An 18,375-nucleotide genomic window follows, 5' to 3' on the forward strand; every position below is an offset into this window, starting at 1 on the left:
GATACAGTCATTAAAGGGACTCCATAAGCGATGGAACAGGGGTCTCTGTACTCAGACCGATCTCTTACGACAGCACCTGGGTGTCTTTGCCCTCTATATCAACTATCTTCTGCCCCAGACATGCACATGTGAATTGTGCAGACTATGGACCTTTGTCCAGTTGTCGGAACTTTTTGCATTATTTCCAGGTTCAGAAAAAGGCATATGCCCTCTGAGAATACACAAATGGACAGAAGTTTTTATTTTTATTTCATTTATTTATTTATTTATTTATTTTTGTTGCCCAGGCCAGAGTGCAGTGGCGCGATCCAGGCTCACTGCAACCTCTGCTGCCTGGGTTCAAGCAATTCTCTGGCCTCAGCCTCCCGAGTAGCTGGGATTACAGGCACCTGCCACCACGCCTGGCTAATTTTTGTAGTTTTTAGTAGAGATGGGGTTTTACCATGTTGCCCAGGCTCGTCTTGAACTCTAGAGCTCAAATGATCTGCCTGCCTTGGCCTCTCAAAGTGCTGGGATTGATTATAGGCGTGAGCCACTGTGCCCAGCCAGAAATTTTTTTTGGGGGGGGAGGGAAAGGGGGGCTTTCCAGAAGAGGAATTTATGGAAAGGAATGTATTGTCTTGTCTTGTCTTACATTGTATTTTTATTTGGGGCTTTTCAGTAAAGACCAGAAAACCTGCTAGACAAATTCTAAAAGAGTTGTAACACTGGTTGGGGAATTTGCCAAGCTAGCTTAATAGATATCTTCCTACCCTCAACACACCTTAAAGCAATAGCCCTTCAGGGGTAAAGTCCACGCTGACCACACCTTCCTCCCTCTCTTGCAGAGGGCAAAGGATAGAGACCAAGAGGCTGAGGTGTTTGGAGAAGCCAGGGAAATGGGTGGACTCGCCCTGCAGGATGCAGCTGCTGAGCTGCAGGATGCTCACCCCAAGTCACCCTGGAAGACGGAGCCATCCCCACCCTCCCTGTGCACATTTGCTGGGAGTCTGATAGGGACAGTGGAGAGGGAACAGCCAAGGCTCCACCAGATGTCTTAGGCATCTTCCTCAATGTCTCCTTCCCATCAGTCCTAGAGAACCTACCTATGACCAAATAGGGTCAGAGGGGAGCTGGATCATGCACCCCATGGCTACCGGTGGACTTTCCTGAGATCAACAAGCTCCTGCCAGTGGCTCTTAGTTTGCTAACTAGGACAGAGCTCCCCCAGAGCCATGGCAGGAGGCAGAGCATCCCTGCCCTTCATGACCAAATGCTGCCCGACCCTCAGGAACTCCCTGTTGGTTTCAGCCCAGATGAGGAATGATACTTATGGCCAAAGTCATGCAGGAGGCTGGGAGAAGGTTTTAAAAGCTCACAGAGGGGCCGGGCGCAGTCGCACACCTGTAATCCCAGCACTTTGGGAGGCCGAGGCGGCTGGATCACGAGGTCAGGAGATCGAGACCATCCTAGACAAATTCTAAAAGAGTTGTAACACTGGTCGGGGAATTTGCCAAGCTAGCTTAACAGATATCTTTCTACCCTCAATACTCCTTAAAGCAATAGCTCTTCAGGGGTAAAGTCCTGTCTCTACTAAAAATACAAACCCTGTCTCTACTAAAAATACAAAAAATTAGCCGAGCGTGGTGGTGGGCGCCTGTAGTCCCAGCTACTCAGGAGGCTGAGGCAGGAGAATGGTATGAATCTGGGAGGTGGAGCTTGTAGTAAGCCGAGATCGCGCCACTGCACTCCAGTCTGGGAGACACAGCAAGACTCCGTCTCAAAAAAAAAAACCAAAAAAAACTCACAGAGGATGTAGCTTGGGACGCAGTAGCATCTAAAACAAAAGAACAGAGCATATGGAGGCAATATCACTGTCATTCAACAGATACCCTCACCACTCCTTTTTCTGGCTGAGGTCCAGGGAAGTAAGTGGTCCTCACCGAGATCCATGACTGGGATGGGAGCCAGTCTGTGGCTCATCTGTGGGCTTTCCCCGATATGAACCTGACGTAATTTTGGAAGCAGTCTGGAACAAGGTGTTTTCCTCCCTATGGAGGTGCAATGAAAGTGTGCTCAGCCAGCAAGGAGAGAGGAATGGGTATTAGGGCACGTGTTTCTGCAGTTGCCAGCCAGATACCTGCATAGTCAGATGTTTCCTCCTTCTTCAGGGCCCCGCTTGTGCACCTCTGTAGAGTTGGACAGACTGACTGTCCCATGATTGGATTGGTGAGTTGTAAGTAGGGTGCACAGAGGTTTGGCTTGTCTGAGACCATTCCAGGTTACATCTGTTATCCTAGAGTAATTATTAGTAATGTCCCCTTTCATTCTTTTATTTTTAAAAATTTTATTTTTAATTTTTGTGGGTACATAGTGGATGACCCTTTTTTTTTTTTTTCTTTTTTGAGACAGAGTCTTGCTCTGTCACCCAGACTGCAGTGCTGTGGCACAATCTCGGCTCGCCGCAACCTCTGCCTCTAGGGTTCAAGTGATTCTCCTGCCTCAGCCTCCCGAGTAGCTGGGATTACAGGTATGGGCCACCATGCCCGGCTAACTTTTCTATTTTTAGTAGAGACGGGATTTCACATCTTGGCCAGGCTGGTCTCGAACTCCTGACCTCAGGTGATCCACTCGCCTCGGCCTCCCAAAGTGCTGGGATTACAGGTGTGAGCTACTGTGCCTGGCCACCCCTTTCATTCTTAAAATGTCTTAATTTTGACAATAAATTGCTTGGTCCCCCTAGTTTATAAGGTGACAGATTTACATAAAGCACGCAAAGTCACTTAAGCAAAGAGAGGGTTTTATTGCCAGAACGGCAGGAAAGTCAGACATCATGAGAACCAGAGACTCCCCTGAGGGGTCCCTCATCTCTCCTGCTTCTTTCTGCCCTGTGACTCTTGTTGCCTTTTCTCTCTGCACAGTCACCCTTTTCTTCCTGACAGCTGCCACCAGCTCCTAAGTTGGACATTTGGCAGTTTCCATCATCAGAAGAACGCTGACTTTCTCAGTTGCAAGTCCCCAGAAACACTCAGGAAGAAACTTACTGTCCCATGGTGGGCAGGAGGGCAAGATGGTTCCAGAACCTTGCAGCTGTCTAGGGAACCATGACAAGAATGGAGGAAGAGGCAGTTTTTAGGAGGGGCAACCGGTGCGGAATGGACAATTCCTTCAGTGTCTGGTACAATCAGCATCCAGTATTTATTGAGCGGGCCCTGTGGCATTGATCTAACCACTTGCTTGTCAAATGTGTACCAGAGTGAAGTAATATTCCCCATTAGTCTCCACAGAGAGATGCCATTCATCCTGGGGACAGAGCTGGCCATGAAACAGAAGACAGAGGAACTTCCTTGCTTAGGAGGGCGAGGTCCCCGAGGAAAGATAGATGCTGCTTCCCAGAATACATGTGGCTTCAGGTTGGCAGCCCCCTGTCCCTGGGGGTGACTCTGGGTGTGTGCACGTGCCTGTGTTCACAGGATCTGAAATGGTTCAGGGCCAGTAGGCCAAGGCACTGGGAGCTGAGGTCACCATGGCCTGCAGCAACCCCTGCTTAGGGGGACCCTATGCAAAAGGGTCCTCTTCTCCCCTCTCTCCCTGACCACAACCCCCATCTCTGTCCTGGAAGCACTTTCTTCCTTGGACAAGCTCTGCCCCAGGCTCTGAGGTCTCACCAGAGGCACCACTGACAGCAACAGCAATAACAACAGCAGAGAACAAGACACTGAGGGGGACTCATCTGCTTCTCTGATTTTTTTCTCTCTAATAGGCAGAAGCTCTAGGACTGTTCTAGTGACTGAGTAGAACCCTGTGGTTGTCGAACTTAACATGGAAAACTGACATGCTCCAAGATGGAAAGAAAAGTATTCTTCTAATAGTGGGGTGGAAGCTCCAAATCACATTCAAACTGTATTAGGTAACCCCCAGGAAGGTGAAGCAAAACATGATGCTCTAGATCATCATCTATTTGCCTTTTCACATATCTTTTACTGTAAATCCCTTGAGGTCAGGGTCACTGTTTTCTAATTCCTTGCAGTTCCAAAACTGGACAAAGCACTTTGCACATATACTGACTTCTCTATATTTACTTGCAATTTCCAGTGGGGTCCGCTTCTCCCTGGCTCCCAGCTCACCTTCTCTGCCTGGAACATCTTCCTCTGACCCTTTGCCTGCCCAGCTCCTCCTCCTCCTTGCAGACTCCCCTCAGCTTTCACCTCCCCAAGATGCCTCCTCTGACCCCCGGCTGGGTTAGAGGCTCCATCCCTGGGCTGTCTCATTGTAGCTGGCTATAGGTCTGTCTTCCCCAGGTTAGAAAAGCATTTCTGGTTCCCTGGTGCTGTAAAGAAATAGCACTTGAACATAAATTTAATTTCCTTAGCAAGGCCATTTTTACTTTCTGCAGAAAGGGTACACTCACCAGCATTTTTGTCACGAGAGTACACTGAACAAAGGAGACAGGGTAATTTATAACCTGACACACCCACCCTACTGCTGTGTCCAGTTTCCACTGGCTGGAACGGGACCTCACATTCTGTATTTGTCCCGAATGGCTGGCAACTTAGAACTTTTTAAAAGAAGCAAAGGCAGAGGAGAACAAAGAAAGGAGGAAGTAACTTGTGGAATGCTGAGAAAGGTAAAAACACCTTCAAATAAGGAAGAGGAACAGGCTATGACCTAATGCTTGCTTGGACCAGTATAAGCATGCTAGGGCAAATACTTCAGCTAAATTGTGGGAGCTAAGAACATAAAGTACATTGATTTCTTTATAACGGATAGCAGATGCTTAAGAATGTTAGCACAGGTCTTTGAATAAATTTTGCTTCTAAGAGAAGTTACTATTTACTTCTAATATTACTAATTAGATGGGAAGGAAAGTCTTCGAAGAGGAACCTCTACTTTATATACCCATCAGACAGGGGGCTTCTGTAGGGCAATACAATTCCTGGCACGTAATAGGTGATCAATAAATATTTTTTGAATGGACAAAGATGATTTTGTAAGCAGTGCCTGATTCGATTCTAGGCACAGAGAAGATGAAGACATTGGTTGAGTCCTTTGAACTTTTGGGGGGCTCGACTTTTTTAGTCTGTGGAGACCAGGGAGCAAGACTAGCTGACATCAATCTTGTGGCAAACTTCTAGACTCTGTTCACCTCTGACTTTCAAAGGTGGGTCCCATGAACTGCAGCCACCTGCAGGTGCAGCCCTGATTTGGACCCTGGAGTCAGTCTTGTCTTTGTTCTGGGGGAATTTAGGGAAGTCTACAGCCTGGGCAACACGGTGAAACTCCGTTTCTACCAAAAATACAAAAAATTAGCCAGGTGTGGTGGTGCGCACCTGTGGTTTCAGCTACTTGGGAGGTTGAGGCAGGAGAATGGCTTGAGCCTGGGAGGTGAAGGTTGCAGTGAGCTGAGATCGAGCCACTGCACTCTAGCCTGGGTGACAGAGTGAAATCCTGTTTCAAAATTAATTAATTAATTAAATTAAAAAATAAAACACAAAAAAGTGTTTATTGAGTGTCCAGCCCTCGAAGCTCACCTGATCTGATAGGGGATCTGAACAGGTATAAAATACAGTCAGCCCTCTATATTTGTGGGTTCCACCTCTGTGGATTCAACCAACTATGGAGCAAAATTATTCAGAAAAAAAATGAAAGGTTGTGTCTGTACTGAACATGTACAGGCTTTTTTTCTTGTCATTATTCCCTAAATGATAGTGTTACAATGGTCTATATAGCATTTACATTGTATTCAATACTATAAGTAATCTAGAAATGACTTACAGTATACAGGGGGATGTGCACAGGTCACATACAAATACTACACCATATTTTGTAAGACAGCAGTCCCCAATTTTTTGGCACCAAGGACTAGTTTCATGGAAGACAATTTTTCCACGGACCAGGCAGGGGGTTGGGGATGGTTTGGGGACAATTGAAGTGCATTACATTTATTGTGCACTTCATTTCTATTATGATCACATTGTAATATATAATGAAATCATGACACTCACCATAATGTAGAATCAGTGGGAGCCCCTGAGCTTGTTTTCCTGCAACTAGACAGTTACATCTGGCGGTGATGGGAGAAACTGACAGATCATCAGGCATTAGATTCTCATAAGGAGCACAAAACCTAGATCCCTCATGTGCACAGTTCACAATAGGGTTCATGCTCCCCTGAGATCTAATGCCACCACTGGGGCTGACAGGAAGTGGACCTCCGGCGATGGGGAGTGACCGTAAATACAGATTGCTTGCTGCTCACCTCCCATTGTGCGGCTCAGTTCCTAACAGGCCACAAACTGGTACCAGTACCAGTACATGGCCTGGGAGTTGGGAACCCCTGCTATAAGGGACTTGAGCAGGGCTGGGCGCAGTGACTCATGCCTGTAATCCCAGCACTTTGGGAGGCCAAGTAAGGTGGGTCACCTGAGGTCAGGAGTTCGACACCAGCCTGGGCAACATGGTGAAGCCCTATCTCTACTAAAAATACAAAATTAGCCAGGCGTGGTGGCGCGTGCTTGTGATCCCAGCTACTTGGGAGGCTGAGGTAGGAGAATCGCTTGAACCCAGGAGGTGGCGGTTGCAGTGAGCTGACATCATGCCACTGCACTCCAGCCTGGGCAATAGAGTGAGACTCCGTCACACGCACACTCAAAACAAACAAACAAACAAACACCAAAGGGACTTGAGCATTCATGGATTTTGGTATCTGCAAGGGATCCTGGCACCAATCTTCCATAGATCCTGAGGGACAACTGTACTGACTCATGAGAGCTATGGACACAGTGCTAAGGGACCTAGGGGAGGGGAAAAAGATGTGGCGGGTATGGAGAAAGTGGCACAGCCCAGGAGGGGCCCTGGAGTTGGCCCTTGAAGAGAGCAGGAATTTCCCAGGCAGAGGTCAGGAGGGAGGACCCACATGGGCAAAGGCACTAAGGGGTGAGGTTTACTTTAGTGGAGAGAGCAATCAACAGTTCTCTTAACTACTTCTTTTTTTTTTTTTTTTTTGAGACAGGGTTTTGCTCTGTCACCCAGGCCAGAGTGCAGTGGTACAAACATGGCTCATTGAAGCCTCAACCTCCCGGGTTCAAGCAATCCTCCCACTTCAGCCTCTGGAGTAGCAGGAACCACAGGTGCACACCACAATGCTAGGCTAATTTTAAACATTTTTGTAGAGATGGGGTCTTGCCCTGTTGCTCAGGCTGGTCTTGAACTCCTGGACTCAGGCTATATTCCTGTTTTGCCCTTCCAAAGTGCGGGGATTACAGGCATAAGCCACCATGCCCAGCCTCTCTTAACTTTGAAAAATCACACCACCACCACCCTCCCTTGATAAACACAAAATCTCAGGCTCTCCTTTAACAATTTTGACACACAAAAATAAACATTGTGAGTATAAAACAAAAGTGCAGGCAGGAGAAGGCATTGCTTTGCTTCCAATCTGCACATCCGTACACCCACTTCAAGTACAATGTATCTCCCCGGGGTGCCTCTCTCCTCCTCCATAATGGAAATCAGTCCACTAGTTGGAGTGGAGCAGATCAAAGCTAATAATTATAGAGAGGAAAGCACCCTGGTGAGATTCAGGAGGAACATTTGGTGACAGGGTGGGCTAGAGATTGGTGCAGACTGAGCAGTTACCACCATTGTAATTGCCTTAGAGCTTGAACGTTAGTGCTAGGGGGTGGGAGGGATGGAGAAGAAGAGATGCATAAGAGATAGATGGGCTGGGCATGGTGGCTCATCCCTGTAATCCCAGCACTTTGGGAGGCCAAGGCGGGTGGGTCACTTGAGGTCAGGAGTTCAAGATCAGCCTGACCAACATGGTGAAACCCCATCTCTACCAAAAATATAAAAAATTAGCCAGGCATGGTGGTGGACGCCTATAATTCCAGCTACTTAAGAGGCTGAGGGACGAGAATCTCTTGAACCCAGGAAGCAGAGGTTGTAGTGAGCCGAGATCAGGCAACTGCACTCCAGCCTGGGTGACAGAGCAAGACTCCATCTCAAAAAAAGAAAAAAAAAAAGAGAGAGAGAGAGACAGATGATGGTGGAGAGAACTGCTAATGCTTGGTATCAAATAGATGGGGGGCATCCAGGAGCTCAGGTCTTGGCCCAGGCAGCACCCCTCATTCATTCAACAACATGTATTGCCACCCCTACTGTGTGCCAGAGACTATGCTAAGCACTGAGGACACAGCAAGAACAGGACAGGGAAACTCCCTACTTCCTGAAGGAGGAAGCCCACCAGCAGCAAAGAAGAAAATACATAGATGAAAAAGATCATTTTGGATAGTGGTCTATGCTATGAAGCCATTAAAGCAGAGAATGGAGATGAGATGGAGAGTAATAGCGGTGGGGTGGATAGGGGGAAGCTACATTAGACTGGGGGCCATAGAAGTGACTTCAAGAAGTGACAGCTGAGCTAAACCCTAAATGATGCTTTAACAATGAGCCATGGTAGATCTGGAGGCCCCAAGGTGGAAACACATATTTCTGACATATTATTAAAAAAACAATAGAAAAACATTGCTGGCATCTCTGTTCTCAAGTTCACACAAAAGCAACAAATGTCTGCATCCCCTAGGAAGGAACTTCAAGGAATGTATTTTCTTGCTGCTGCTTCTCTTGCTTGCTGACAGTAGGACATCTGGGTCAGGCCTGGAGACTCGCTCTTTTATGGATCGTTTTCTCTTTGTTCTTATTTTTTTTTTTGAGACGGAATCTCTCTCTGTCGCCCAGCCTGGAGTGGAGTGGCATGATCTCGGCTCACTGCAAACCCTGACTCCCAGGTCCCAGCAATTCTCCCACCTCAGCCTCCCAAGTAGCTGGGATGACAGGCACGTACCACCATGCCCGGCTAGTTTTTGCATTTTTAGTAGAAACAGTGTTTCACCATGTTGGCAAGGCTGGTCTCGAACTTCTGACCTCAGGTGATCCACCCGCCTTGGCTTCCCAAAGTGCTGAGATTATAGACGTGAGCCTCTGTGACCAGCCTTCTCTCTGTTCTTTAAGTGGGAGGCAGACCACTACCTCCAATGTGGTGGAAATATAAGTGTGCTAAGGGCAGGCACAAATGTGGCTCTTTTCCCTGCACTGTTCCCAACACGTAGATGTAGGGTTGAAAATTGGGGCAGGGCATGAATGCCTGTAGATCTTTCTGAGATGCAAACTCTGATGGGCATGATGGTTTATGCCTGTAATCTCAGCCTTTTTGGAGGCCAAGGCAGGAGAATCACTTGAGCTCAGGAGTTTGAGACTCGCCTGGGCAACACAGTGAGACCCCCATCGCTACCAAAAAAATTTTACAAATCAACCAAACATGGTGGCACATGTGTGTAATCGCAGCTACTCCGGAGGCTGAGGCAGGAGGATTGCTTGAGCCCAGGAGGTCGAGGCTGCAGTGAGTTGTGATCATACCACTGCACTCCAACTTGGGCGACAGAGCAAGGCCTTGTCTCAAAAAACAAATCAAAACAAAACAAGATGTGCAACCTACATGTCTAACACATTCACCAAAGGCCTGTGATAATGAAACTGATACCAACAGGAACTTCATGAGGATCCTTCGGCTTGCCTTTAATCAGCTTCCAACACTGACAGGAAGAGGCTTGCAATTAATGGTCATCGTCAAACTTCTAACAGCTGGCTTCAACCTTACAGAACATGATAAGGATTGGGAAATGTCCAATTACAGGAGTCACCACCTCTGTAAGTTGACAGCAAGCCATGTGCTCGTAAGAATTGCTGGTATTCCTGGTATCGAGGTGGACTTTGTTCTCAACAATGTTCCTGAAGTAATCACAATAATAAGCTTCACGTGGCTGTTTCTGATAAGGCCTCCAAACACAAGCCCAAGAGCAAGGAAGTAAAAGCAAAGACATTTGGTTAACATGGTGGTCAGAACATCAGACTGGCTATGCTTGGGTCAGGTACCTCTTTCATGGGAAGAGGGGGGTGTGGCTCACTTTTTATCTTGGAATTCTTCCCAAATAAGAAAGGGTATTGCATGCAGTCAAACTGACAAATACCTTCTGCACGCTCTATCACAATTTCCTTCTTCTCTGCTTTTCCAAACGTTACTCAGCTACAGCAGGCTGAATAATGTGCCCCCACCTCCAACTCCAAAAGATGTCCACATCCTAATCCCCGGAGCCTGTGAATATGTTACTTTACATGATGAAGTTGACGACCTTGAGGTGGCTTTATTATCTTGGATTTTCTGGGTGGGCCCAATGTCATCATGAAGGTCCTTATGAAGGGGATGACAGGAGGGTCAAAGAGGAGAGAGGAGATGTGACGACAGAAACAGAGGCTGGAGAGGCCAGGCGTGGTGGTGTGCACCTGTGATCCCAGCTACTCGGGAGGCCAAGGCAGGAGAATCGCTTGAACATGGGAGGTGGAGGTTGCATGGGCTGAGACGGTGCCACTGCACTCCAGCCTGGGTGATGGAGTGAGACTCTGTCTCAAAAAAAAACACAAATAAATAAATAAAATAAAATAAAATAAAAATAAAGAAACAGAGGCTGGAGAGATGGCCTTTGAAGACAAAGGAAGGAGCCACAAGGCAAGGAGTGCAGACAGCCTTTGGAATCTGAAAAGGGCAAGGAAACAGTCACTCCTAGAGCCTCCAAAAAGGAACACAGCCCTGCCAATGCCTGGGTCTCAGCCCAGAAGACCCACTTTGGACTTCTGACTTCCAGAACTATAAGACAATAAATGTGTATTGTCTTAAGCCACTTGTAGTAATTTATTTGCAATAGCAGTAGGAAACTAATATACCTGCTAAAATATCACCCTTTGGAAAGGTCATGCTGGCCCTGGCCTATGGCCATCAAGGTTTGTTCCCATGTATGAATCCCTATTACTTATGATGAAGTCATTTGAAATTTAGTACCATATTGCTGTGGGATGTGTCTCCTGTTTTTTCTTCAACATTTCTCTCAGCTTAGTTAACATGGCACTTGTACTTGTTTATGTAGCACACAGAACAGGGCTTACCCATTATTATTCTCTTAACACATGCTTTTGGTTTTGGGTCTTTTTTTTTCTTTTTGAGACAGAGTCTTGCTCTTTTCCCCAGGCTGGAGTGCAGTGGCGCGATCTTGGCTCACCGCAACCTCCACCTCATGGGTTCAAGCAATTCTCTGCCTCAGCCTCCCAAGTAGCTGGGATTATAGGCGCCCACCACCATGCCAGGCTAATTTTTGTATTTTTAGTAGAGACCGGGTTTCGTCATGTTGGCCAGGTGGTCTCGAACTCCTGACCTAAGGTGACCACCCGCCTCGGCCTCCCAAAGTGCTGGGATTACAGGTGTGAGCCACCGCGCCCAGCCAATACATGCTTTTGAATAAATGAATGAAATGGAATTCTTTTTCTAGACTTCTTTGCTTTTTCTCAAAGGACTGAATGTTGCACAATGCACACAAAAGGCACTCATATTTGTTGAAGATTTTCCTAAAGTCTAAAGCACTCTTACTAGGACTCCACTTTTGCCCTGGTTTCACATGGATAGTTGAAGCTCTCTTTTTTTTTTTTTTTTTTTTTTGAGACGGAGTCTCGCTCTGTCGCCCGGGCTGGATGAAGCTCTCTTACACCATGAGTTTGGGATGGTTGGTTAAAATGCGAAAGCATTAAAAATTATATGTTCTCTGGTTGGGAGTGGTGGCTCACGCCTGTAATCCCAGCACTTTGGGAGGCCAAGGAGGGTGGATCGCGAGATCAGGAGTTCGAGACCAGCCTGACCAACATGGTGAAACCCCGTCTCTTCTAAAAATACAAAAATTAGCCGGGTGTGGTGGTGGGTGCCTATAATCCCAGCTACTCAAGAGGCTGAGGCAGGAGAATCGCTTGAACCTGGGAGGTGGAGGTTGCAGTGAGCTGAGATCACGCCATTGCACTCCAGTCTGGCAACAGAGCGAGACTCCATCTCAAAAAAAAGAAAGAAGAAATGGTGTGAGTTTCTGCAAAAAGTTAAACATAGACTTACTGTATGATTCGGCAATCCTACTTCTAGGTGTATATCCACAAGAATTGAAAGCTGAGACTCAAACAGATACTTGTACACCAGCGTTCATCACAACAGTATTCACAACAGTCAAAAGGTAGAAACAATCGCAACATCCCTCCACAGATGAATAGACGAGCAGAATGTATGGTATATATACACAATCAAATATTATTCAGCCATAAAAAGGAATGAAAATTTGATATATGCTACAACATGGATGAACCTTGAAAACATGATGCTAAGTGAAATAAGTCAGACACAGAAAGCAGAATATTGTATGATTTCACTTCTATGAAGTCCCTGTAACAGGCAAATTCACAGGGACAGAAAGTGGAATACAGGTTACCTGGGGGAAGGGAAAAATGGGGCTGTTATTGTTTAATGGGTCCGGAGGATGATGGAATGTTTTGGGTGTAGATAGGGTGATAGTGACATGACATTGTGAATGTATTTAAAGCTACTGAATAGTACATTTGCATATGGCTAAAATGATATATATCATGTTATATATATTTACTGTAATTTTTTAACAGTCATAAAAGCATTCAAACCTTTTCTTTCTGAATCTATTCTAGTAAAACAGTTTGACATGTGAGACATTTTTTTTTTGGATAAAGCTCTTCATCACAGTGTTGTTTGTAATCATAAAATATTCTAAAGAATTGGGGCCGGGCGCGGTGGCTCAAGCCTGTAATCCCAGCACTTTGGGAGGCCGAGACGGGCGGATCACGAGGTCAGGAGATCGAGACCATCCTGGCTAATACGCTGAAACCCCGTCTCTACTAAAAATACAAAAACTAGCCGGGCGAGGTGTCTGGCGCCTGTAGTCCCAGCTACTCGGGAGGCTGAGGCAGGAGAATGGCGTAAACCCAGGAGGCAGAGCTTGCAGTGAGCTGAGATCTGGCCACTGCACTCCAGTCTGGGCGACAGAGCAAGACTCCGTCTCAAAAAAAAAAAAAAAAAAAAAGAACTTAAAAGTTTGTTAGTAGGTGATTTGTTAGGAAATTAGTGTAATCCAAGTTATGGACTATCAGGCAGTCATTAGAAATCATGTTTACGTTTGTGATCAACCTCACCAATATGGCAAAACACTGTCACTACTAAAAATACAAAAACTAGCCAGGCGTGGTGCTGGGCACCTGTAGTCCCAGCTACTTGGGAGGCTGAGGCAGGAGAATTGCTTGAACCTGGGAGGCGGAGGTTGCAGTGAGCGAGATTGCACCACTGCACTTCAGCCTGGTGACAGAGCGAGACTCTGCCTTAAAAAAAAAAAAAAAGAAAAAAGAAAAGAAAGAAATCATGTTTATGAAGATATTTTACTGATGTAGGGAAATGCTGATAATATCATGTTAAGCCAAAAAGGGCAGGGTACAATATTGTGCTTGGAATGATTCCCAAGTGTTAAAAAGTTTTAAAAAACACAAAATAAGGCTGGGCGTGGTGGCTCACACCTGTAATCCCTGCACTTTGGGAGGCCAAGGCAGGCAGATCACTTGAGGTCAGGAGTTTGAGACCAACCTGGCCAATGTGGTGAAACACCATCTCTACTAAAAATACAAAAATTAGCCGGCCATGGTGGTAGGTGCCTGTAGTTGCAGCTACTTGGGAGGCTGAGGCAGGAGAATCACTTGAATCTGGGAGGCGGAAGTTGCAGTGAGCTGAGATCGTGCCACTGCACTTAAGCCTGGGTGACCAAGTGAGACTCTGTCTCTAAATAAATAAATATTAAAAATAAATAGACACAAAATAGAAACATTGGAAGAAAATATTCCAATGTATTATCAGAGGTTGTCCCTGGACAGTTAAAGATTACTTTGCTCCATTTCTTAGTTTCCTGACTCTCCAGCTTTCTTCAGAGAAAATGAATTACTTTGAAGACCAAAAACCAAAACCCCAAAACTTCAATGTGGCACAGTTCTTGCTTACTTGGGGCTACCACATCCTCTAGGGTACAAGACTATGCTCTTTTCTAACAACTGTTACTTTAATCTTAGTTGTTGAGGTCACACTAGTGTTTTCAAAACGAGGCACATGCTGGTTCACAGAAAGACAGTGAATGAAGGCATGGGGGGATGGAGGGAGCAAAGAACTCAAAGGAGACCCGCTGCAGGGGAAAATTCTTCCGCACTGCAACCTCCCCATCAAACAGTAGCTTCTAAAACCACAAGTTTTCATTTTCAGGATAAAGGCAGACAACCAAGTTCCTTGAAAGTAAATGTAGGCCAAGGTTATTAAATCCAGTTTTTGAGGGAAATTCAATCTAATTACTCATTAGCATACCATTCAAAGTAGTTTTTATTAACACTGATTCATACTGCCTTTTAAAAGTAATAGAAACAGTTCAAGATCAGCCTGGCCAACATGGCAAAACCCCGTCTCCACTAAAAATACAAAAATTAGCCAGGCGTGGTGGTGGGCGTCTGTAATTCCAGCTACTCAGGAGGCCGAGGCAGGAGAAGCACTTGAACCCGGGAGGTGGAGGTTGCAGTGAGCTGAGATTGAGCCTCTGCACTCCAGCCTGGGCTTGAGCAGCTATCTCAAAAAAATAAAAAACAAACAAACAAAAAAACAACAAAAAAATAGCTTAGTATTTTAAGGCCTGTTGATGTTTATTGCACCAGTAAGACACTACAAGCAGAGTCTATTTGTGGGGATAGTTTGCTATGAAAAGAAAGTTATTTTAGTTAGTATGATTGGAACTTCCCTTCCTTCCTTCCTTTCTTTCTTTTTTCTCTCTCCTTTCTTCTTTCCTTCCTCCTTCCCTTCCTCTTTTTCTTTCTCATTTTCCCCCTTCCCTCCCCTACCCTCCCTTCCTTCCTTCCTTTCTTTCTTTTTCTTCCTCCCTCTTTCTTTTCTTTTCTTTTTTTTTCTTTTCTTTTCTTTGAGACCCAATATCACTCTGTCACCCAGGCTGTAGTACAGTGGCGAGATCTCGGCTCACTGCAACCTTCGCCTCCCGGGTTCAAGTGATTCTTCTGCCTAAGTCTTCCAAGTAGCTGGGACTACAGGGGCGTGCCACCACACCCAGCTAATTTTTGTATTTTTAGTAGAGATAGGGTTTCACCATGTTGGCCAAGATGGTCTTGATCTATTGACCTTGTGATCCTCCCACCTTGACCTCCCAAAGTGCTGGGATTACAGGTGTGAGCCACCGTGCCCAGCCTCTTTTTGTTTTTTCTTTTTCCTTCCTTCCTTCCTTCCTTCCTTCCTTCCTTCCTTCCTTCCTTCCTGCCTCCCTCCCTCCCTCCTTCCCTCCCTCCCTTCCTTCTCCCTTTCTTTTTTTTCTCTGCCTCCCTCCCTCCTTCCTTCCTTCCTCCCTTTCTTCCTTCTTCTCTTTCTGCTTCTCTCTCTCTCTCTCTCCCCCCACACCTCCCCCTCCTTGCTTGCTTGCTTGTCTTGCTCTGACACTCAGTCTGCAGTGGCGTGATCATGGCTCACTGCGACCTCTACCTCCTTGGCTCAAGTGATCCTCAACCCAGCCTCCTGAATAGCTGGGACCACAGGCACACACCACTACACCTGGCTAATTTTGTTCATTTTTTGTAGAGACAGGCTCTCACGATGTTGCTCAGGTTGATATTACTCCTGGGCTCAAGCGATCCTTCCACCTTGGCCTCCCAAACGCCTGGGATTATAAGCATGAGCAACTGTGCCAGCCTATTGGAACTTTCTGAAACAAAAATCTAATCATGGCACTGTCCTGTGTCCAGGCTGTTAGTATTTCCCATTCCTGCGGAGTCATGCGGGCACCGTGACCGGGAACACAGGACACCATGGTCTGGCCCGTGACTCCCTCCCTCATGCAGCCTCATTGCTCTGGGGTTCTGGGAATTTGCAGTCCCCAGCACTCCTGGGACGGCATCTTGCTTTTTTGTTTTTGCTCTCACTGCCCCCTCTGCCTGGAATCCTGGATTCCTACTCCATCCCTCACCCATGCCCACTCATCTTTCAATCCTGAGGCAAGTATCACCACCCCTGTGGAGTTTCCCAGATCCTCCCTTCCCAGTAGCTTTGAGCACTTGCCCTTTTCCACCTCCACTGGGTCCTAAACGGGCTCCTACTGGAACACTCAAGACACTATTGCACACACAGTGGCCCTTCCTGTCTGCGGCTTCTACATCTGCAGACTCAACCAACCTTGGATGGAAAAGATTCAGGAAGAAAAAAACAATAAAAAATACAAATAGAAAACCCATACAGTATAACAACTGCTTACCTAGCATTTACACTGCATTAGGTATTATAAGTAGCCTAGAGATTAGAGATTATAAAGTACATGAGAGGATGTGCACAGGTTACATGCAAATACTACATTTTATACATAGTGTAAAAAGAGCATCTACAGATGCTACGAACTTGAGTATCCACGGATGTTAGTATCCTTGGGGATCCTGGAATTAATCCCCCACAGATACTGAGAGAGACTGTACTTGTTTATGTGTCTGTCTCCTCTTACCCAGCTATGAGCTTCTGAAAGGCACGCACTGTTTTCCATCTTTTTTTTTTTTTTTTTGAGACGAGTCTCACTCCGTCACCCAGGCTGGAGTGCAGTGGTGCAATCTCGGCTCACTGCAGCCTCCACCTCCCAGGTTCAAGCAATTCTCTTGCCTCAGTCTCCCAAGTAGCTGGGATTATAGGCACCCACCACCACGCCCAGCTAATTTTTGTATTTGTAGTAGAGATGGGGTTTCATCTCTACTACAAACCAGATAGGGGTTTGGCCTAGCTGGTTTCAAACTCCCAACCTCAGGTGATCTGCCCACCTGGGCCTCCCAAAGTGTTGGGATTACAGGCATGAGCCATCGCGCCTGGCCTGTTATCCATCTTTATAACCTCTGTAGCACTGGCACACAGAAAGGGTCCAGTAAAGATGCTGAATAAATAAGGAAATGAACCACCTGGGCTAATGCTGATTGCTTCTTTGATGGTAGCAAACACTGACTTCAGGTATTATAAGATGCATTTGGTCAAGAGTAAGGAGCAGCCCTTACTCCATTTCCTCTTGTCCATTCCCACAGTCAGCCAGTTAGAAAGACTAAAACAAGCAGGAAAATAAAACAACAACCCTGGAGGATGCATTTATTTGAGGAAGAGAACCCAAATTAAAGCAAACTAAACTAAAAAGCTCTAATTAATATATTCAGAAAGATAGGATGCCCAACAAAGGACAAACAAGGGTTCTAATTAATTAAAAACATGACTCTAGGTAGGGTGCCAAGGTGGGCAGATCACTTGAGGTCAGGAGTTCGAGACCAGCCTGGCCAACATGGTGAAACCTTGTCTCTACCCTAAATACAAAAGACAATTGGCCCTGGAAAGCCATGAAAGTAAATGCTACCATGACAACCCTGTAGGAGGAGGATGATGAGCCTCAGAGGGGAGGGCTTAAAAACTCAACAAAATACCTAACTGGATAAAGAAACTAGGGTAAAATGAATCATGATAAGGAAAAAATGCAAGAAAGGCAAATAGAAGATCCAAGAGGAAAGAAGTTCGTACAATAAAAAGAGCAATTCTTCTTCTTGTTCTTTTTTTTTTTTTTTTTCTGAGACAGAGTTTTCTCTTGTTGCCTGGGCTGGAGTGCAATGGCATGATCTTGGCTCACCGCAACTTCTGCCTCCTAGGTTCAAGCAGTTCTCCTGCCTCAGCCTCCCAAATAGCTGGGATTACAGGCATGCACCACGACGCCTGGCTAATTTTGTATTTTTAGTAGAGAGGGGGTTTCTCCATGTTGGTCAGGCTGGTCTTGAACCCCTGTACTCAGGTGATCCGCCAGCCTCGGCCTCCCAAAGTGCTGGAATTACAGGCATGAGTCACCACACTCAGCCAAGAAGAGTAATTCTTGTAAACATTTTGCCTCTTCAGAGAAAAATATTTACAGAATACTGTAGTATGGTTTTTGCCATTACTTTCAATGGCAAAAACGACAATTACTTTTGCATCAATCTAATAAATGCTGTTTAAGTGATTTTCATGTTTTAGGATCAGTCTGCAGAATACTTAATTACGGTTAAGTATAGAAGGTAAATGTTTTTTATCCATAAAATTATATGGGGCAGAAGTTGGGAGGTAGATGTCAGAGAGAATCTGTCTGAAGAACAAAGATGCTGTTACTTTCATCCTTTTTTTTTTTTTTTTGAGTCAGGTTCTCACTCTGTCACCCAGGCTAGAGTCCAATGAGACCATCATAGCTCGCTGCAGCCTTGAACTCCTGGGTTCAAGCGATATATATATACATATATATTTTGGTAGAGATGAGGTCTCATTATGTTGCCCAGTCTGGTCTCAAACTCCTGGGATCAAGCAATCTGCCCACCTCAACCTCCCAAGGCACTGGGATTACAGGTGTGAGCCACCGTGCCAGGCAATTTTTAAATTTTTTTGTAGAG

General features: G+C 45.9%; 1 protein-coding gene and 2 non-coding genes across 4 annotated transcripts in view; all 3 read right to left on the reverse strand.

Annotated features, from left to right (window-relative positions):
* The window catches only part of DGLUCY (D-glutamate cyclase), a 161,316-nt gene that overhangs the window by 129,342 nt on the left and 13,599 nt on the right, over positions 1-18,375 (reverse strand). The gene's annotated exons all lie outside the window — the stretch shown is intronic.
* LOC117071708 lies at positions 649-710 on the reverse strand. Its single transcript, XR_004432458.1, has one exon. It is a non-coding gene; the product is annotated as a U7 small nuclear RNA (small nuclear RNA).
* LOC117071718 lies at positions 1,416-1,479 on the reverse strand. Its single transcript, XR_004432467.1, has one exon. It is a non-coding gene; the product is annotated as a U7 small nuclear RNA (small nuclear RNA).

This window comes from Trachypithecus francoisi, unplaced genomic scaffold, assembly GCF_009764315.1.
Source record: "Trachypithecus francoisi isolate TF-2019V2 unplaced genomic scaffold, Tfra_2.0 Lachesis_group3, whole genome shotgun sequence".
NCBI lineage: Eukaryota > Metazoa > Chordata > Mammalia > Primates > Cercopithecidae > Trachypithecus > Trachypithecus francoisi.